Below are 23,874 nucleotides of genomic sequence, written 5' to 3'. Positions count from 1 at the left end.
TTATTCTTTGATGGGGCTTTAGCATTCGAACATCATCTAGTGTCGTTCAAGCACCATAGCCTGAGATACTACTAAATAAAAATCTCGATGAAAACCTAGATCATCCTAGCAAACCCAATGCCTCCTATGAAGTGACCCTATTAGACCTAGATCACATCAGATTAATAGTCTGCTTGCCTAAATACACTAATCCTGGTCCACTCTAAGAAGGGCACTAGTTTCAGAGAGCTGTAAGAAAAAAAAAAAAAAAGCTAAGTCAAAAGTCTATATTTTCATATATAAAAGAAATAAACTAAAAGAAAAGGTTTACGAGAGGCTTGGGATTAGGCCCAGCTGGCTAGCCCAAGTGGGGTCAGGTTGGGCCAACCTAGCCCGACCCAAAAGGCTTCCAACTAGCGGCCCAAATGGGCTCGGGTTGGGCCAACCTTGCCCGACCCAAAAAGCTTCCAACCCAACCTGATTGAGTTGGGCTAAGCCAATTTGATTGGGTTGGAGCCTAACTAGATTGATTAGGCTCAGCTTAGACCTAGGAGAGGGGTTCATCCCTTTCCTTTTCGCGAGCACCCCGCTAGGGAAACACCTCATCGGTGGCCAGCTAACGTCAACTCGTCTTAGGGGGCAAAGACGGCTGAGGGGGTCACTACGAATGGTCCTCAACCCTGATGACCACTCACGGGCATTGGCTAACGAATAATGACTCGAGTAAAAAGACAAGCATGACTGAGATAGCTTTGACATTGGGGAGGTGTTGTTTGCCATGGTGAGGTGCCGAGCAGGTGCAATGGAGGTCAGGGAAGACGTGTGATCAGTTACCGCGGCTAGCAGAGCTACGACCTATGGTGAAATTTCAGGTAGTTCAGCAAATGCCAAGTAGGGCAACAACCACAGGGTACCTCTAAGTCTTACCAAGAGGTGAGGTGTCGAGCTTACCAGCGACAAAGGTTGACAAACTAGCCAAAGACGGCTGTCCAAGCAGCCCTCCACTCTTCCGTTGATGACGACTACTCGAAACACCAAAACGAGTGGGAGGAAAGAAGAAAAGTCATCGACAAAAAGGAAGGGTTAATGGCTTCAGCCACAGGAGTGACGACTCTAAAATTATAGATAGATAAGTTTTCAACATATCTAAAATAATACATATTAGATTTTAAATGATAAAGGTATAATAAAGATATGTATATTTTCATTATATTTTTATCATCTAAAATCCTATCAATATTCTTTTAAATCCGTTGGACAACCTATCTAATCTTCTACAACTTTCCTCTAATAAGAATCTTTAAATTTGACCTTTAGTATAGTCAAATTCAAAAAAAAATAATAATGATTGCACTTTCTTTAAGACTATATAAGAATTAAGTACTTAAGTTGAAAATACATTAGGATTTTGTGAAATTGAGCCAAATCATAAGAGGGTAAAATAAAATTAACTCTAATTATTAATTACTTAGGTCTTTTGTTAGTCTTATTATGAGGAGATATTGTACTTGGAAAAATGTGTGCAACACTGACTCTTTATGCATAAAGTTTATGAAAAATATAAAAACCCCAGGTATGATTTCCTAATATCTTGCTTATTAAAAATATTTATGTTGAATAAATAATAGATAAATAAGTAGAAGTGAACACTAAGGTTTTGACATGAAAAAACTCCAAATCAAAGTAAAGAAAAAAATTACTAATTCAAACTCGGATTAAAATCAATTATTAATTAAATGTAGCAATTTACAAGATGTATTTACAGGACACTCGTCAATCCTTAGGACTCTATTAGAAAACTATCTTGCTCGTTAGATCTCATGACTCACTACTTATCGTGATTGATTCTCAATCTATGTGACTCTCAAGATTGAGATAGCTGCCCTAGTAACCCTTGAGATGTTGTCATCTACAATCTAAAGAATTGAAATTGTGTAGATTGAAGATTGAAGCACGTTCCGTTTGAAAGATTTTAAATTGCACTCCTCAAAGATGATCAAAGACGACTAGTAGGGTTAGATTTTAATAATTTTCAAATATCCTTTCAAATAAGGTAAAGCATTCTCTAAAATGATTCCACAAAATATTCCAATCTAAAACGCACTGATTTGGGTGTTCGAATGCTCTAAAATTCTTGCTATATATTTGAATGTTCGAAGTGATGTTCGAATGACTATGGCTTCGGAAAATATCTTCTCTATAAATGCGAACGTTCAAAGTGATATTCGAATGACCATAATTATAGAAATGTTCTTCTTTGTAATTTTGAACATTTAAAGTGTCATCCAAATTTTCGCTTCAAATCTTCATCCAACTTGTATATATATATATATATATATATATATATATATATATATATATATACTCATTTTACAAAATTTAGATACATGAACACATTTAAATTATTTTATATACATTTGCTAATTATATAATATGAGCAATGTGTACATACATCTGTTCAATATTGCAAATATTTTATTGTATTATAAGCATAAAAGACATATTTAAAGAATTACACATAATACCAAGCAAGGGAGAGGTGTGATAAGGAACATGCATTTACATGTTTTTATTATTAAAAGAGAACTGTGAGATCAACTATGTATTAGAAAATAACGGGATCCTAGGGGTCAAGTGACATGGGGTGTCAATAAAGATGATAACAGACAGCTCCAAGTGAAGAGTGTTATGGACACTTTCTTGGACTTCAAAAGAGTGATGCCTACTGAAATGGGCAGCTCAATTGGTTACCTTGTTATAAAGCCTATAAGCATGCACTAAAGAGAAGGAATGCAGAGAAAGACATAGCATATTATTTGGTGGATGCACTAGGAACAACATCATCATTTTTGGCAGTATTTATTACAACAGTAGAGTCCCATTCAAAAATAATATTGTTGAGGCTGAGTTGAATAACAACAGAGATGGCAGCGAGGAGAGCTTGGGCCTCAGCTTCAAAAGTAGAGCCTATAGTAATCGGACTGGACACCCAATAAGTCACCTTCTCTTGGTCCCAGGACCCGTCTAAATTGATCTTGGTGTAACCAAATGTTGGAGGAGTCCAGCTTTCCATCCTTTCCATTGGTCTGATAGCTAGTTCCTCAACCCCGACTCCATAGCCATGTAAGGGGCCATCTGAGCAGTATGATCTGCCTTAGTTATTGTAGCATCAAAACATTGCTTATTACAGGCTTTCTAGATCATCCAAATAGTAGAGGCCACAATAGCTTTGAATTTCTCTAGTTCACCCCCTAGGTGAGTCCAATCATAGTATAACTAGTTACAACTAAGGGTGAACGGGACTTTGAGATTGTGGACAATGACCACATACCTCAAGGGCATATCGATAATGAAAGAAGAGGCGATCAATATTTTCCTCTCATAGACCACACATTGGGTACATGTAAGCCAACCTAATGTGAAGGCTATGGAGAAACACCTTAGAAAAGAGCCTTGACTTAAGGATTAACCCTAAATTTCCACAAGGTCATCCACTTAGGCCCTAGCTAGTTAGTGCTTTTACACAAGAAGGAATAGATAGCTTTAATAATAAATTTGCCCTTACTGTCAAGCCACCAAATCCACTAATCATCCAAGGACCCTATCCTCATAGTAGCAATGGAGTTACTGATATATGAGCTAAAATTCTCCTCGAGATAAGGTTTGTTCGGTGCCTATTTTCCAACAAATCTCTAACCATAATCTCAGGAGGAATATTAGTATAGTTAACCAAGTTTGACACATAAGCCAAAGAGACATCATGATCCATGGGTCGAGGAAGATGTTAGTGAAATTACCATTCCCTCAAGATGTCTAATCCCCTCTTTGATTTTATTAACAATAGACCACAAAGTCTTCTAGGCCTAGGAGGAGTCAATCCCAGGCATGTGGGTTGAGAAATCAAGCATACCATACTTACTCTTTATAAGCAACACAGAAAGAAGGGCCATTGTGTAAGAATTTAAAAATATTTTTACCAAAAAGAGCAGATTTAGCTAACTAAAATTCCCTCACATCTAGACCATCCTCAGTTTTATGTTTAGTGATGGTGGCCTAGTTGATAAGATGAAGCCCTCTTCTATTAAAAAACCTGTGGCAAGCTTAGTAATCCGATCAAGGGTATTGTCAAGCACCCAAGTAGACTCGAGGTAATAGTTAGGAATAGAGTTAGGGGCCAAATTGATTAGGACCAGCCTACTCGGGAAAGACAGTGTCTCTCTTCCACTCAGCTAACTTGCTAGCCACACGACTAACCAGCTCCTACTGATTAGCTATAAGAATCCGTCTAGGGAAGATCTTGGGGACTAGATAAACAAGAGAGGATTGACTCACCTTGACGTTAAGGGAGTTACTCATGGTGTTCATAGTACTATTAGCCAAAGCAGAGACAAAATAGATACTAGACTTGTCCACATTAACCTTTTGGTTGGTTAAGCTATAATAAGTGTTAAGAACAGACTTAACACCCTAAGCAGAAGCAAAGTGGCTTCAGCCAAAATGAGGATGTTATCGACAAATGAGGGTGTCATTTCCAATCTTGAAACCTCTAAGAGCGCCCCTATCCATTTTATTATTAAGAAGAGTGGTAAGGAACTAGGAGCGGATAATAAAAAGGTAAAGAGACAGAGGGTCTCCCTAACAAATGCCACAAGTGCGCGAGAACCATTCTGAGGGCTTCTATAGTTCCATTAATTAAAAGAAAAAACTTGGGTGATTCAATACACCCCGTAACCCAGCTATACCAACATGCATCTGTTACCATAGCTTCCTTTTGTGAATCATGTGCATTAATTGACTGTCATCTCCATTATAGAGAGAGAAACATATAAAATATGTGTTTAACTATAATTTAGAAATAATAGACAGTTAATTCACAAAGTTATCTCGGTATTTCTTGTGACGTCGAAGTGAATGCTTATTATAAATGGATAGGGATCTTATATTCTAATTATTAGATATATGAAGTCAGAATCTTCTACTTTATGAGCTTACAATTTTCACTAGAAAAGTAAGCTAATAGACATACAATTCAATACCTACCTCAAATTTTTCTCCATTTAAGATTGTGTAAGACTCTTTAAACGTTACTAGAAGTACCGATTATTCTGACATGAAGTACCATAGATTACCCATTAATCTTTTAAGGGTAAAGTAATATGTTTTTAATCCTTGCGAGGAATATGAAATCAATACAATATGTATTATAATCTAATTTCAATCTTATTAAACCCCCCGACTCAATAAAAAAAAAGAAAAAAGAAAATTGGGGTTAATTTTCACATCTAACAAGCTTCTTGAATAAATAAAACAAAGCCCTCTAAGATGCATTAAAGTAATGATTCCTTGCTCTTGGAATCTAATCATGTTGGTAAAGGAGCACTTAAGAAACCAAAATAGATCAACTTTTGGGAAGTGTGGAAGGATTTATTTGCAATATGAACAAAAGGTAATGATACAATTGGGCATAATAAATAGCACATTTTGGTGCACGCAAAGTTGATAGTGGCCTTATTTTTTGGGTCAGCTCGTGATTCCTCTTCATTTTTATTAGCAGCCATGGGCTAGGGATTATTAGTTTAACAATCAAATATTAAAAGCATCCTTGAGTTGGAGGAATGATTGCACTTGCTTAGGTTATTACTTGCAACCACTCGTTAAAGAGTTTAATACAGTTGTGGTACTGCTTGCTGTGATTACTTTTGAATACCCCTCCTTTCACAACCAATTTAAACCCTTTTTCATCTTACTTTACTTTTGAAGTTATAATTGTGATATCTGCAAAAGCAACTAAGTACTATTGTATGACATCTTTTCTAAGTGTCCTCCTTAGAAAGGATATTTCAATTGGCACTGTTGAGACTTAGTGACAGAACAAAATTTGATCTATTAATTTCTCATTAAGAAGACATATCTATACTCACGTATATGTGTATGTAACGGATCAAATACACATAGTTTGCAAATTAAAAAGTAGTGACATGGAAAGTAGGATATGACTTGGTGAAAAGACCTCTTATTTGCTTCGTAGAAAAATATACAAGGAAGACTGATAATGTAGCATCCGGTACCAAAATTAAAAAAAAAAAAGTTGTGCATCTGAGGAGCCCCCACTTCCCCACTCCTGGACCTTCTCCCTCTCTCTCTTCTTCTCTCTTTTATTTTTTATTTTTTTTCTTCCCTTTCTCTCCTATGACTACCAACTACCCCTTTTGATTCCCATCATGCTAAAGCGCAACTTGATTTGGTGTGGGAACTGTGGATGCTGATCTTGTGGAATGACTCGTCAGAGCGTCCTCTTCAACCAGGCATGAATAATTTGGGTTTAATAAAGTATTTAATATTATCTCTCAGTTACGCCAAAAATTTAATCGGTCGGCGGCCATGTGCCTCTCCGCACTAGTTCCAAATTATCTTCCTTGCCATCTTCTATCTTATTGTGGGGTTTTTGAGTCGCATTTACTTAGCCATGAGTGGAGGATTGGGAAGGTTTGTCTTTTCTCTATGATTCATTTGGATAAGTTGGAAAGAAGGTAAAGGAGGTGGGGTTTGGGCTGGGCCAAACCCTCTCCTTTTGAGCATAGCCCAACCCGAAGTTGGTGGTGGGTTGTGCGCAGCCCATAATCTATTCCTTTATTTGGGCTTTGGGCCAACCCAATTAGCCGAGTTTAGTTTTCAATTTTCTTACTTATTTGTTAAACTTGACTTTATTATATTGAGTCATATAAATTTAATGTTCAAGCAATGGTAATTCATTTGTTTAGAATATCAGAGGCTATGAACTATAGTAATTGTGAATACTGTTTTATTGAAATTAATTATTTATAATAAGTATTAGGTTTAGTATTCTTAATAGTTATTTTGATTAGACAAATAATTGAACTTACCCACGCCCATCGGCTGAGTCCAAGTGGCTTTTAGGCTTAATTGCATTGGGGTCTTTGGACTTTAAACTAGCTCAAGTAGATTAATTACCCTCTAATATATTTCAGTTTACCTTAATCATTTAATTTATTTATTCTTGTCAACTTGAGCCTCAATTATTAATCATCTTTCGATGGTATTTGGTTAGTTTTAATAATTTTATAAATAAATATTAAGTTTTGATAATCATATTAAATGTGCTTTAATATTCAATAAGTAAGTTAAGTAATATGTTATATTTAAATTTACTTTCAATCAACAATTATTAGGGGAATAGTGATCATAACGATAATTGCATTAATAATTCTTAATAGTGCATCAGACCGTCATAATTAATTTACCAACTCTATCTGGTTAATAAATTTAAGGATTCTTAGGTAGACGTACCCAAACCCATAATAATAATAGCTAATCGTTGATTAATTAATTAGTTAATTTAGGTAGGCTTGTGCTTATCTATATTATTTTTATTATTGAAGTAGATTCCTTATTATGCAAGGATGGTTCGTGACGGAGTTGGAGTTGATTAACTAGAAAATGATATTAGGCAAGTGAATTCTCTATAGTCTATGAGTAGTATAATATTGAAATGATGTTTTACTTTATGAGTTTATCACATTCATATTATACATAGGTAGATATTTATTCACTATTCGGCATAATTATATTTAATTTACTACTTCATAGTAATTTATAGATTATCGAAGCATTTCTGATTATGATACCTTCGATGTGCATATCTTATGATTGATGATTTTAACTATTGCACCACTTGCAAGTATCACCATATAGTTAAGTTTCATCTTGATAGTGCCTATTTATTCGTTCAATCTAGGGTTAGGGGGTAATGTGTATATTTATTACCTATATTTATATTGGCTAATGCTTGAAGTCGTGAGGTCAGGAAGGGACTATCAAGAACTGTATGTGCCGATTTGAGTAGGCATAATACTGCTGAGTATGAAGACTAGACACTAGATGATATGACATTATGATTAAGAAGTAGGGGATTGTAGACCTAACGGTACTCGATGACTTAGGGTTAGGGCATCTATGAGCAGTGTGCTCTTATTTTTGCTATGAGCGACGATTCTGCTATGAGCGACGATTCTACTATTGCGATGATTTTGTTACGTGGAATGATATGAGGTTACGATTAGAGTCCTTAGTCTAGTGGTTATAGGCAATCGGTAGGGGTGAAAACGGGTCGGATTAACTCCGACCCGACCCGCTATCCGACCCAACTCGGATCGGATTCGGATAAAAAAATTCTATCCGACTCGGATTCGGATTCAAATACGGATAGAATTTTTGAAAAAAATTCGGATACGGATTCGGATACGGGTCGGATAAATTTTTCGGATTCGGATACGGATATCGGATATCCGTTTACCCGCATATTTTTTTAAATGATTTACAGTTTTTAGTTTGCTTATTTAAATAGTAAGTATTAATATTATTACTAATAATACGTTATATATTATTTATATAGATTAATTTCTCTAATTTTATATATTTGACATACAAAAAAAAATTTTGTTGTAAAACTCTTAATAATTTTGTATTAATTATATTTAAATAAAATATTATAATTATTTTAAATTTAATTAATATCCGTTTAAGATCCGATCCTTTATCCGAAAATTATCCGTATCCGTTTAGTTAGGATATGGTTTTAAATTTTTCTATCCGTCTAATATCCGTATCCGAATCCGTATCCGAACTAAAAATACGGATCCGGATATGGGTTGAGCACTATCCGATCCGTATCCGATCCGTTTTCACCCCTAGCAATCGGTCATATACAATGCCGCTAGATGTCTATCTCTCATCAATGTTTGAGATAATGTGTGAGCCTATGTTTATAATATGGTGGATAGCTCTTTGAGAATTTTATAATAATTATGGCTATGGTTTAGTGTGAGCTTTATATAAATAATTTGGTAGTTTAAATGATATATATCATGTGTTCTTTTATAAATATATGTGAGCTATTGATATGAATATATTGCATGGACACATTATTATAATCATATTGGCATACATATGTACTATGTAATATCTTTCGTTATCCTATTTTTAAACTATAGAAATATATACTCACTGAGCTTTATGGTCATCACCTTTTGATAAAAATATTTTTCAGATTAATAGATGACCCCAAGTCTATGGAGGAGCCGGTGAAAATCTGATTTATTTGTCTTAGTATTATAAAACAAGTTATATGAATTGTAGCCCTTATGCGAATATGTCTTGATGAGGTATATGAATATGTATTTTAGGGCTTGTTGCGGTTTGTGGTAATTTAGACTCTATTTAGCTTATTTTATTTGTGAATATACTAAGTTTTATTCTATATATTATGTACAAAGATTGACTAACAGGTAAGGTGGAAACCACATAGAAACTACCTATGTGAGGGGCACGTATATTTGGGTGGGTGTTTCAGATAATACAAGTTAAAAACTGATATTGAATAAAATGATAATACCTTAATAAAGTTATTCACTTATGAAATACATAACTTTTTGTAATTTGTATAACAGTTATATTATCACAATAAAAAGCAGTGGGCATAAAAATTGACACATCCATGTTATCCAATAGAAGATGGAGAGAATGATCTCTTTACCGATAGTGAACATGCTCTAGATTTTGCTTTAGTGAGAGAGAGAGAGAGAGAGAGAGAGAGAGAGAGAGAGAGAGAGAGAGAGAGAGAGAGAGAGAGAGAGAGAGAGAGAGAGAGAGAGAGAGAGAGCATCTTTTTATTTTTTTGTGCTTCGTTGAGAGATAAGAGTCACTGATAAGTAAACAAAATTCAATAGTGAAATAAGAAGTGATAGTATCTCCAATCCAATTAACATCAAAATAAACGTGAAGTACAAGAGATGAATATGTGAAGTGTGAACATCGAATGAGAGCGAGTAATAACCTCCCTACACATAACTAAGAATCCGAAGAAGCACTGCATAATGAATAGATTGAGGGGCCGCTACAAATTGATTAACAATACTCACGACATGAGAAATATCTTGTCTAGTGATATATAAATACACAAGCAGACCAACAAGTCATTTATATATAGTCAAATCTGCTAGTGGAACACCATCTGTAAGATGAAACTTTACATGGACCTCAAGGGGTTGTATCAATAGTCCTATTATCAAATATTGCAGCTCGATTAATTAGCTCAGGAGCATTCTTCTGTTGAGTTACAAGGATGTCTCTCTCACTATTGGTAATCTCAAGACCGAGAAAATAGTGTAGAAGACCCAAATCTTACATTTAATAACAAGTGCTTTTAGAAACTTGGTTACATCTAAATTATCATAGATAGTAATCATCTACGTAGAGTAGTATGAGCACTTTTAACATAACTAGTATGAGCACTTTTAACATAACTAGCCTCTATCACAGTGCAATGAAACCACTCGAACCAAGCATGAGATGCTTGTTTGAGCCCATAAATGGCATGACAAAATCAGCAAACATGAGATGAAGAAATAGAAAGTTTAGGCTGAGACTATATATAAATTGCTTTAGTCAAATTATCATGAATAAAAGCATTTATCACATCCATCTGAAACTGATACGATCTCCCCTTTTGGCTAAAGCTTGATTTATTCCGATTTTCAGATTTGAACAGGATTCAACACGGAACTTTAAAAATAGATCTCGAAATATACTGCCGTTGGATCGATGTGATATTTTGATATGTTGTAGCCCCAGAAAAGTGCTTTCCAAGAAATCAAGTTTCAGACGAATCGAGCGGTGAGATCTCGAGATATGGTCCAAATTAGTGGACAAACGTCATGGAGTCTATCTTAGGATCCATGGATGGAGGCACAAGATCCTTGGTGATGGTGAAGGTTGGTGGACCAGCATTAATGGGGTGGGTGGCACTGGTGAGCACGTGGAGATGGAAGGGTTATGGGTGATGGTAGGATTAGAGCAAAGTGATAGAGAGATTGGAAGAAAGGGGAGGAGTGGACCGCCCCTATGGGACTACGATGATTGGCTGGTCGAGGGAGGCTAGAAGTGGCGACGCTGGGAATGAGAGAACGAGAGAGAAAAAGACGAAGAAGACAAGGCAAAAACTCAATTCATTCAATAATAATTCCATGGTTGCCATCCACACCTTTAGAGGCTAACCAAATAATTCAAAAATGATAATTATTAACCTTAAAACAGTAAATTTTCATCAATTGTGTTCGAACACATATTTTGCGTTATCTGTATTTGCGAACCTGATGCAGGTGTTCACAAGCACGTTCGAACGCACTCTATTGGTGTTCGAACGTGCTAGATCGTATTCGAACGCACATTTTGCGTTTTCTGTTTTTGCGAACTTGATGCAGTCATTCACAAGCGCGTTCCGCGTTCAAACGCGACATACATAAAACTTATTTTCTATAAAATAAATATTAAAATAAGAATAAAAGATACCCCTAAAGTATATCCATGCTTTAGACGTTATCGGTGAAGTCCGAATCATATTAGAAACAAGTGTCATTGGAGGGCCCACAAGAAGAATATGAATATTAGTTATTATTAGAATCACTACAGCAATAGTCTCCTTATAATCCATGCTCCTAATGTAAAAGCTCTAGCAAAAAGGTGATCTTCATATCTATCAATGAATCCATCAGCTTGTCTCTTAATTTATATACCCATTTGCAACTAATAGGTTGAATGCCACTAGAGAGCGAAAAATATTAAATCCTGAAACTCCTTAGCCATAACATGCTACTATTCAGGTTGCAACCTCCTAATGAAAATTGAGCTCATAATTTGTACGAAGAGATACAAGAAATGCATGAAGCTTAGTATTGATAAGTGCACTTTAGAATACTACTTTTACTACTTTAATTATTAAGTCATAAGAAATATTTGGACATTTTAATGATATTGTTCTAACTTGAGCCTTATTTTACAAGTGTTTTTTAATTGATTTTCAATATTTATATTATAGAATGAAACTAAGCCAAGGGAGGCATTCTTTCTTGATTATGCTTCTCAACTATCATGTTGATATTCGATTTACATGATAAATTGTCACTAGCACATGTGCATTACCTTGATGGGTATGATTTATTTGTCTTAACGCTATCGACACCTTCCCAACGCCAAGGTAAAGAGCGAAAGAATTATACTATAATACTTGATACCTCTCTCTCTTGTCTCTGGCCTAGCACTTTAGCCAAGGAAGAGAGAGGAAGAAGAAGAAGGAAAGAAGAAGAAGAAAAGAGAAGAAGAATAATGGAAGAAGAAGACAAGGATGGGAGCTTGGCCATAAAGGAGGAGTCCTATCACTATAGCCGCTTAGCGGTTGGCCTCTTATAGGTGATTCGATTCTCAGGCAAACTTGAGCACAAGAGAGAGAGAGAGAGAGAGAGAGAGAGAGAGAGAGAGAGAGGAGAGGAGAAAATAGATGGGGAAGAAAGAAAGAGGGAGAGCTAACTAGCGAGTGAGGATTAGTGATTGTGCTTCTCAACGGGGATCCAAGGTGGGTTATCGTTGGAATAGCTAAAAAGAGAAAGAGAGAAATTGAGGGAGAGAAAGAGACAAATCGAGAGAAAAGCTGAGAGAGAGAAAAAAATGAGAGAAATAAGAGAGAGAGAGGTAGTGGAGAAGGCAACATGGCAGCGATGGAGTAGGAGGTGGTCTAGGTCCCACCTCCAGTTGGTCACGACCAATTGATCATTGCTAGTAGCATTGGAGGGGAGGGGGTGCATGGCACCCCAATCGTCTCTGCCCATGCAGGTGAGGCACAAGGCGACGTCGTGCCCAATAATACATGTTTCTTTTTGGTATACTAGGTTATTACAATCAAGCTTATCCATATTTGATATATAATGCATATTGATCGTAGTCGTGGTAGAAGCTTTTGTACCAATCCATTTTGTGAGGCCTCCTTTATCATTTATTTTTATTGTAGCATTATAAAGGATATATGTTCTCCTTATTGTAGCTTAAATTTAGCATATACTTTTTTATACGAGGACTACACTTGTGAGAACTGAAAAAAAAAATTGAGAGAGAAGAGGGTGCACGTGCAACCCCCTCCCCTCTTCCTCTCTGGCACGTGATGAGGCGGTCACAAAAATCTCATCGAATCCAAAATGAAACTAGTATTGGTATGACTTAGAGAATAGTCTTGGTATAGGTCACTTTACGGCTTTCTGTGGTGAGTCAAATCTATTAGGAAGTCCAAGAAAAAGTCCTATATCAAATCACTACGGTGACTTTCTTAAGTGACTCTAGCGGGATTATAAAATATTCCTAGGATGAATAATAAATTTCCTAAGGTGACTCTAACCTCTCTCAACGGTTAGTAAAAAAAAAAGATTGTTTTAATCATATAGTGATACCATCTGATGGACCTAACTAGATCAACTATAATGAAAAGTCTCGAACGTCATCTTGAGATGACTTTTAATTGATATGGATTCACAGAGTATCGACCCATTGAGACAAATGACATTATAAACATTGGAAAGATATTAATATGTTGAAACTGAGCAAGGCTACAAGTTATGACTCTCTATTGTTATCATTATCACTATTTTAAGAGCATGCCTATTGGAAAATTGTTATTTATATTATTAAACTTTGGTTTTATTTAATACTATAAAATTTTAGAATTTATTTGGTTTTTGAGTAGATTCCACTCAATGAGCTATAGTTTAGCTCATGGATTTCTTTATCTCTCTCTTTTATTATCTCAGGTAATGATCAGCGTGGCGACTTAGCGAGATACACTAGGACCCTACCTTTACTTAAGACTTTCCTATTTATCTTTCAGTTATTTTGGTCTTATGTTTTAGATTTAATTGTTAATTAAATTTCATTTGGAGACATAGTAATAATGACATTATTTTATTGCAATTAGTTTAAATTAAATAAAATAGATCCTCTCCATTTATTTATTCTTATCATTGTACACTTAAAAAGTATTAGTAAGACTTCGTATATCTCAAGCATATTGAGATGCATGGCCGATCATGATTTTGATTTCGGCTCGTGGCAATGTAGGTATCAAAGCCTAAATTTTAGTCATCCTAAATCACCCTTAGAGTTATATGGAGGTCCGGTTGCATAAGCTTAGGTTCGTTACAAAATTATTTGTTATATTTAGTAAAATTATTTTTATCTCGTTTATAAATTTTGAAGGGGCAATATGTATACGCATCGTCGTCGACGAGGAGCTATGGCCCAGAGTTTATCTCCTAACAAGAGTAGGGAGCAAGAGCCGACTCCTGCTCAAGTGCTAGCTTTTGCACCAACTGCTATTGCCGGGTTGGGATCAGAAAGTGCTCCTACCTAGAATCCTACTTCTACCTAGACTCCTGCTCCTACGCAGAATTCTACTCTTACCCAGAATCCTACCTCTGCCTAGATCCTCACTCCTACCCCTACTTAGATTCCCACTCCTGCCCTAGTTCCTATTACTAATATAGTGATATCAGTGCTATAGACCCTTCTTCAGGCTATTCGAGAACAGTCACTACAGACTCCGGCTACATCAGAGTCAAGGCCCCTTAGTCTAGATAGGGCTACAGTGTTTGAGAAATTTTTGAAGGCATCTACACCCGCCTTAAGGTGGACTATTGATATGATCGAAGTAGAGGCATGGTTGCTACGAATTGAGAAGATATTGTGAGTATTGGACTGTTCAGAGGATCATAGGGTTGCTTTGACAACTTATATGTTTGAGGATCGGGTAGAGCATTGGTGGCAAATGATTGAGTGCCAGTACATTGGACGGAAGAAGGAGCTGACTTGGAAAAACTTTAAGAGGATTTTCTTCGAGAAGTACTATCCTTGGGCCTTAAAGAAGAAGAAACATGATGAGTTCTTTGAGCTGAGATAGGGAGGTATGTCTGTGGTGGACTTTGATGTTATGATCACGATTTAAGGTGTTTGTAAAACATATCGAATCCAACCGTCAGATCTTGGATATTATGGATGAGTGGTTAGATGGAGGATGATTATGGATAATTAGGGATGAATGGTGGAGATGGAATAGCTATGGGTGGTAGATGAAATCTGATGGAAGGGAATAGGGAAGATATGGAAGGATAATTAAGGAAATCTATGAAAGAATTCAAAATAGATGATGATTAAGATCTGATTTGGATCTAAATATAGTCTTACCTTCTGGGCTAATTTACCGATGATCCGACCATTGGATACTTATCAGATTTGGATGGAAGATAGATCTCTGAGTCAGCTTTCGGGAATGGGGTTGTGTGATCTAGGACGATATGTGAATTTCCAGATATTAAAGTCTTACCAAATATTGGTGCTGGATTGGAATAGATCTAGAGGTGGATATTGACGGATAGTGGAATGCTTATGGGTGTGGGGAAGACCTTAGGAGGTGGAGGAGGTGAATGAGATGGTGTGGGCTAGATTGGGGCGCTGTGTAAGGTAGAGAAGATGAGGGAGGAGGGAAGAGGCTCTCAAGGTCGAGAGGGAACGACTAGTTGAATATGAGGAAAAGGGATATAACCATGATGATTTAAGTCCTAAACTGATAGAAAGGGGAGAAGTGGGTTCAAGCGTGAAGTTTCATAATAATTTATCCATAATCCTCAAGTGAAGACCAACCCTTCTATTTATAGGGGAGAGATACAAGTGAGCTTAGCTCATTACCCGGGGCTAAACTAAAGCAAATGCAATAAATAAATAAGCAAATAGAGTGGATAACTATATTGAGTCCAGCGCAATACCCTTTGAGTGGACCAACTTGGCCTAAGGCCCATCTTCTAGACCGACCCAGCTCACTTGGATCATATCATTTGAGGCGAGGTTCACTGAGTTGTTATGATTTGTTACACATATAGTAGCGAGCGAAGATGAGAACGTTAGCTTCATCGAGGGTAAGTTGTGGCCAGCCATCAAAGATAGGATATCACTTTTTCAGTGCCAGACACTTCCAAAAATGACTTCTAAGGCAGTCCTTATTGAGAGAAACATTGAGGAGCATCACCAAGAATGAGAACAGCAGCATCCATAGAAGAAGTAGAGGAGATACCAAGAGCAAAACAGAGGATGTGGTCAATCGTTTGAACAGCCTTTGAGGGCTGGGAGCAGACCAAACCCTTCTGGGAGAGGTCCCAAATAGAGTCAGCTCAGAAATTGTACGAGGTGTAGACGCTCCCATTTGTGTAGTGTGGGGTTCACTGGAGTACCACAAAAGCTGCTACAACTGTGGAAGACCCGGCCATTTGGCGAGAGATTGCAATGTAACACCCTGAAATTAAAAAAAAAACCTAACACATGCGTTGAGCACGTGTGTCCCAGTCCCCCTGCCACCCCGTCTAGCCCATCCTCCTCTCCTTCTTCTTCTTCTTCTCTTGCCATGCACCCTGCCCTCCTTTATTTTCCTCCCCATCGCACCATCTCTCTCTCCTTCTCCTCTCTCTTAGATTGCCAACAATAGAGCCGACGAAGCCTTGGAGTCAACGAAGCCAATCATACGACCCCCCCTTGGTAAGTCTCTACCTCGCTGTTAATTTCAATAATTTATCCCTCCCTTCGCCATCACCGGAGTCCTTGGCGGTCGACGACTTCGAGGGCGAGCCACCGACAACGTCGGGTTTTCTCCCATCTTTTATTTCCTTTTTCTCTTACTACCCCTGATCGCCATACACTTACTCGGCCTCGTGGCTGCGCTGCTGGCACCGCAGCCTCGTGGTGTTCGCGTCTCCCTCCTCTGTCTCCTCCCTTGCTTGGAGGGAGATGGTGGAGGAGCGGGGTTAAGAAAACCCCTCCCCCCCCCCCACCCAACTTCCAAGGCCCTTGGTGGGCTGCGGGTTGGACTGCAGCCTACAGCTAACCTTGTGGGTTGTAGTTGGACTACAGCCCACTAAGTCCTCCCTTGCCTATTGGGTTAGGCTCGAGCCTAATCCAACATGCCAACGTAGACCCATTTGAGGTCATTTGGACCCTATAGCCCATTTCTCTATTCCACCTGATTAATTAGCTTAACCACTCTCCTAAAAATAAATTATTATCATCTAAATGGTGTGAATTTTAGGATGACATGGAACTCACCCTAGGGGACCCTTGACTCATGTATATGCCTAACCCTAAATTCTCTAATAAGGTAATTAATTATATTAATTCGCTAATCTTACGTATGGCTTTACTTACGTGAATTGTTAGGATCAACATTGTTAGGATCATCTCTTGGTGGCATCATTTCAGAGCTAGGGGGAGCAGGTGCAGGTAGCAAGGAATAGCTGCCTTTATTTCAGTTATGACTATATCTATTAGTTGTATTGAGCCCCTACGAGGGTATTATGATTAGCGTTGAATTTTGGATATTAGAGTTGTATTTTGCATATGTATCTTTGAAGGCTTGTTGTGGCTTGTGGAACTTGTATCCGGACTCATATTTGCTTGAGATTATTTATAATATAAACCTATATTTTTATGTGTCTTATGGAAACCTATTATTGACAGGTCATGTGATGCACTGCATGGGGAGAATTTACCCAAGTAGTATACACGTGTATTTGAAGGTGGGTGTTTTAGTAGAGCATCTTGTGGGAGATGGCATCCAGCCTCTCAACAGGATTGGCAGCATCGACCGTCCCAGTCTGGAGCAGCTAATAATAGACCTCCAACAAGTAGAGGAAGTCAAGGAACGAGGCCAGAGAATAAAGGAAGACTTTATACTTTGACACAGAAATAGGCTAAGCACTCACCATCTGTGGTGCAAGGTACGTTACCTATTTCTTCTATACCAACTAAAGTCTTTATAGTCTCTGGAGCCTCACACTCTTTTGGTTCATGATTTTATATCCTTATTACCTATCGCACTTGAGACCATGGAATCATATTTAGTAGTGACCACACTCATAGGGAGGACCATAATTTTAAATCTTATTTGTAGATCTTGTTCAGTAGAGATAGATGATCAAAAACTCCTAATAGATCTTATTTGTCTAGACATGCATAATTTTTCTTCTAGGGTGAGCAAAAGATTCCTACAACTTGTATTATCTCAGCACTTCAAGCAAACCGGTTAGTGAATGAATTTTCAGATGTTTTTCCTGAAGATTTACTTAGTCTTCTACTTGATAGAGAGATAGACTTCACCATAGACCTGCTACCTAGCACTAAACCAATATTGAAGGCACCCTACAGGATGGCACCAACAGAACTTAGAGAGTTGCAGACCCAACTTTAAGAGTTACTGGATTTGGGTTTTATTCATTCAAGTGTATCACCTTAGGGAGTACCAGCTTTATTTGTAAAGAAGACAGATGGATCGATGCGTCTTTGTATTGATTATTGGGAGTTAAATAAAGTCACAATGAAGAACAGGTATCCATTACCCTAGATAGATGATCTTTTTGATCAACTGCAAGGCTCTTAGGTTTTTTCTAAGATCAATTTGAGATCTGGTTATCAGTAATTGAAGATAAAAAATGAAAAAAAATTGCAAAGACAGTATTTAGGACTCGCTATAGCTATTATGAGTTCTTAGTGATGCCTTTTAGCCTCACAAATACACCTGCAGCTTTTATGGACTTAATGAACCGGGTCTTCAAAACCTTCTTGGACCAGTTTGTTGTGATATTCATTGATGATATATTAATCTATTCCAAGAGCAGAGAAAAGCATGAGGAACATCTGAGGACAATACTTCAAACTCTTCGTGAGGAAAAGTTTTATGCAAAGTTTAAGAAGTGTGAGTTTTGGTTAGATGAGGTAGCTTTTTAGGACATATAATCAACAAAGATGGAGTCAAGGTAGATCAAAATAAGATCGAGGTTGTTAGCAAATGGCCAAGGCCTACTTCAGTATCTAAGGTACGTAGTTTTGTTGGATTCGTAGGCTACTATAAAAGGTCTGTGGATGGATTTTCATGAATTGCCTTGCCACTTACTCATCTCACTAAGAAAGGGGTGGGATTTGAGTGGTTAGATGATTGTGAAAATAGCTTCCAAGAGCTCAAGCAGAGATTGATCTCAGCTCCTATCCTTTCACTTCCGATAGAAGGCAGTAACTTTGTAATTTATAGTGATGCAACCTGACAAGGTCTTGGTTGCGTTTTGATGTAGTAAGGAAAGGTCAAAGCTTATGCATCAAGACAGCTTAAGATTCATGAAAAGAACTATCCTACTCACGACCTTAAGTTGCGGTGGATTTTGCACTAAAAATTTGGCGTCACTACCTTTATGGAGAATCTTGTGAAATTTTCACTAATCACAAGAGCCTCAAGTATATCTTCACTTAGAAAGAACTTAACTTGAGGCAGCACCGGTGGCTAGAATTAATTAAGGATTATGATGTTAGCATCAATTACCATCCTAGGAAGGCAAATATCGTAGCTGATGCCTTGAGCAGGAAATCATCAAAGGGGCACTTATTGAAGAATTCAAACGCTTGACGGTTGAAGTAACATTAAATCCAGAGAGAGCAGCCATTTGCAGCCGGCTAGTGGTCAAACCTACACTTTTAGATTGCATCCAGACTACTCAATTATTCTTGGAAGGATTAGAGAAAGAAGAAGCTCCCGGTTATATGAGATCAGATGAAGGACTAGTCAAGTACCAGAATCGAGTTTGCATCCCAGCCAATGAAGTGTTAAAGAATGAAATTATGTTAGAGGTTCATAGTTCAAGATTCGGTATCCACCCAGGCAGCACGAAAATATATAAAGATTTGTGAGAAAATTTATGGTGGAATGGTATGAAGAAGGACATAGCTAACTTTGTGGTCAGATGTCTTATCTATCAACAAATCAAGGTTGAGCACCAAAAACCTGCAGAAATGTTATAGCCTTTGCCTTTATTGAAATGGAAGTAGGAGGACGTGACTATGGACTTTGTTTTAGGGACTTCCTCACACCAGATCAAATCATGATGTAATTTGGGTGATCGTGGACAGATTGACTTTTTGACTATTCTTATGACTTACTCGCTTGATCGTCTTACACAACTTTATATTATGGAGATTGTTCGACTCCATGGCGCACCTTTGCCTATCATGTCTAATCAAAATCTTCATTTTATTTCTAAATTCTGGCAGAGTCTTTATTCAGCTACGGGGACACAATTGAGATTCAGCTCAGTTTATCACCCAAAAACTAATGGACAATCCGAGAGGACTATCCAAACCCTTGAGGATATGTTGCGAGCGTGTTCTTTAGAGTGGAAAGGAAATTGGGATGATCATTTTCCACTCATGGAGTTCTCTTACAATAATAGCTACCATTCAAATTTGGGACTAGCACCTTACAAAGCTATGGTAGAAAATGCAGATCTCCGCTTTGTTGGTTTGAGGTTGGTGAAAGACAGTTATTGGGACCAGATATTATACAAGATGCCACACAGGAAATTTTTAAAATAAAGGAAAAAGCTTCTTACAGCTCAAAGCCATCAAAAGAGTTATGCTGATAATCGAAAAGGAAACCTTGAGTTTTAAGTGGGTGACATGGTTTTTCTAAAGGTGTCACCTTAGAAATGACAGGTTTGGTAAGAAAGGTAAATTGAGTCCTCACTTTATTGGGCCTTTTGAAGTGTTAGAGAGCATTGGAGAGGTAGCATTATGAATAGCATTGCCACCTAGGTTAGCTAAGGTACACAATGTATTCTACGTGTCTATGTTGAGAAAGTATATGCCTAGTGCAGACCATGTGATTGATTTTGAACCTTTGGAGATCTGAGAAAATCTATCTTATGAGGAGCAACTTATAGAAATTCGAGAGACTCAGCAAAGAACTCTTTATAAAAGGGTAATATCTTTCGTGAAGATTTTATGATAAAACCATAAGCCAAAAGAAGCAATTTGGGAGCGTGAAGATAAAATGAGAGAGAAGCATCTAGAGCTTTTTCCTTAGTCTTCATAGAGACAATTAAGGTATTACTTTATCCTTTTATTACACTAATTTTAATTTCGATGATGAAATTTCTTTTTATTGGGAATAGTTGTGAGAACTGAAAAAAAATAAATAAAAGAGAAGAGGGTGCATGTGCGCTCCATGTTTGCCCCCTCACCTTTCCCTCTCCGGCACGCAACGAGGCAGCCCCAGAAATCTCGCCAAATCCAAATCTAATTTAGATTTCAATGTTTACTTTATAAATTAAACCCTAGTTCTCTCTTTCCTTAACCCCCTAGCCTCCTTTCCCTTTTCTTCTTTTTCTTCTCGTTCGTTTTCTTCTTTCCCACCGTTGGAGTCATACCATGGAATCAGCCTGTCGAAGTGCCACCGGAGCCATCGGAGACCACCACGTGACTCCTTGGTAACTCCTCTCTGACTCCTCAAGTTTAATTTCAGTTTAATAGGTTAAAATAGAAATACCTAATTCGTGAGATTTTGGCTTTGTTAGCGAATCACGCCGTTTCAGGTTGCTGTCGCTCCACCACTGGAAGCATCTTGCCGTTGGCCTCGTGCTGTAAGTGTTTACCTTTGGAGCCCTCGTGGCTCCATTTACCGTTGGTCATGGAGTCGATCGTCTTCTATGGTTTCTCCTCCACCTCATGAGGATGATGGCGCTGTGAGAGCATCGAGGAGCTTGAGGTGTGGCCGTTGAACCGTCACTGGCAGTGGTCACTGGCGGACAGTCCCTCTCTCCCTATATCTTCTCTTCCTCGCGTTGATCGCGAGGGAGGAATTTGATTGGGCTCGGGTTTAACTCGAGCCATCCATTTTCTTATGATTGCGAGTTCAGGTTTGTGTCTTGATTTCAGATCCAAAAACCCGACCCGAACCACTTAAATGAAGGGTGGGCTGCGAATTAGCTCACAGCCCAATCCATTCAAAGCCTAGCCCGATTAATTTATTAGAGTGGGATGCGGGCCAGCAGCAACCTAGTCCAATCCAATGGGTAATTTAACCTATTTTAGTTTTTTTAGTTTTAAATTTTAGAAATTTTGATATTATTCAATTTAAAAATTTATTATTATTTATTATTAAAGATGGTGATTTTTAGCACGTAAGCTAGAGGTTAGAGATTTCAGTTGTCTTGCCTAAACTCAGGTGAGTGGGTTCACTCACATATTTATTTATATTTTACTTTATTTCTTTATTAGATCATGTAATTTTGCTGTGTGCAAATTTATTTATTTCATTCTTATGTGCAAATTTTAAATTTTCATGAAAAGAAAAACAAAACTAGTATTAGTATGACTTAGAGGACAGTCCTAGTATAGGTCACTTTGCAGTTTTCCATGGTGACTCAAGTCTATTAGGAAGTCCAAGGAAAAGTCCTATATCAAATTAGTGCGATGACTCTTTTAGGTGACTCTGGCGGGATTAGGGAATAGTCTAAGGATGAATGAGAAATTTTCTAAGGGTAACTCTAACATCTCTTAACAGTTAGTGGAAAAAATAGGGTGTGTTGATCACATAGTAACACCATCTGATGACCGGATCAGCTATGAGAAAAAGTCCCAAGCATCCAAGGTGACTTCTAGTTGATGTAGATTCACAGGGTATAGACTCATTGAAACAAATGACATTATAAACATTGAAAATATATTAATATGTTAAAACTGAGTAAGGCTACAAGTTATGACTTTCTATTGTTATCATTGCCATTATTTTAAGAGCATGCCTGTTGAAAAATTGTTATTTATATTGTTGAACTTGGGTTTTATTTAATAATATAAAATTTTAGAATTTATTTGATTTTCAAGTGGATTCCACTCACTAAGTTATAGTTATTGGCTCATAGATTTCTTCTTCTCTCTCTTTTATTATCTCAGGTAATTGTCAATGTGGCGACTAGCGAGATGCACCAGGACCCTACCTCCACTTAAGGCCTTCTTATTTACCTTTCAGTTATTTTGATCTTATGTTTTATATTTAATTGTTAATTAAATTTCATTTGGAGACATAGTAGTAATGACATTGTTTTATTCCGGTTAGTTTAAATTAAATAAAGTAGATCCTCTCTGTTTATTTATTCTTACTATTGTACACTTAGGAAGTATTAATAAGACTTCGTGTATCTTAACTCTCAAGTATATTGAGGTGCATGGCCAGTTATGATTCCGATTTCTGATCGTGACACCACTTACTTCTGTACTGTTAATGGACTTATCGTGGCTTAAGAAATTTATTATTATTTTTGTTATTTTTTGATCTTATCTAATTATTTTATGTATGTTGTGAGCTCTTTAAGCCTATTTAAAGGCAACCTCGCATGAGGGACACGTGATTTGTTGAAAATCTGATTTGTCTTTGATATATATTATATATATATTTAAAATATGATTCATTGCAATTTATATACATATCCATTTATTTAAGATATGATTTTAAATTTTATTATCCATTTAATATATGTATCTGAATCTATATCCAAAGCAAAAAATTAGTGTAATATTTCGTAATGGAAAATTTGTTGACATAAAAGACTAGTAATTTTATTAATTGTACAATCTAAGGTTTTATATAGTATTTGTGGAAGACTTATGCATGCAAAAAAAAAAAAAATACTAAAGAACGTAGATAAAAGAGCAAAATTTAACCTTCCTAAAAAGACAACTCCAACTGTGACATAATTTTAGCAATGGAACGCTCAAGAAAAATAAGTAAGGTGCAAACTACGCTCAAATTGGTTTGAAAATTAATGGACAAAACTGATAAGAAAAGTTTAGATACTCTTGTAGACTTAGAAATTTTCTTTTGGGATACACCTAGTATGAACTACAGATATTCTCCACACTCATCCAGATGCAGACTAAAGACATCCATCCCATCTAACGATCCATCATTTAAAACTTTCATTTTTGTATCAAGTGTAAAGAAATTTTTTTTTTTTCAAGTGCTCATCAAACACTAATGTCTCGAAGCACATGGAGGACAACCAGGAATTGAACATCTATGACAACGACACTTGTTTAAGAGAGCGATCTATAGCTTAGATATGAATTAGACAAAGACAATCTAGATTTATGGAGTAGTTATTTGAGAGTGAGTTCTAGCAAGAAGTTATTTGAGAGTGA

The 23,874-nt window shown here is 37.0% G+C and overlaps 1 long non-coding RNA gene across 1 annotated transcript; it reads left to right on the top strand.

The window, feature by feature from the left end:
- The first annotated feature begins 6,077 nt into the window (after positions 1 to 6,077).
- Positions 6,078 to 22,901, top strand: LOC140763742 (uncharacterized). Its single transcript, XR_012104879.1, has 3 exons — positions 6,078 to 6,284; positions 17,374 to 17,633; positions 22,630 to 22,901. It is a non-coding gene; the product is annotated as an uncharacterized lncRNA (long non-coding RNA).
- Positions 22,902 to 23,874: the final 973 nt, after the last annotated feature.

The sequence above is a fragment of the Typha angustifolia genome, chromosome 7 (assembly GCF_048772165.1).
Source record: "Typha angustifolia cultivar Huaian chromosome 7, ASM4877216v1, whole genome shotgun sequence".
Lineage (NCBI taxonomy): Eukaryota > Viridiplantae > Streptophyta > Magnoliopsida > Poales > Typhaceae > Typha > Typha angustifolia.
This window is presented reverse-complemented; position numbering and strand designations above follow the sequence as displayed.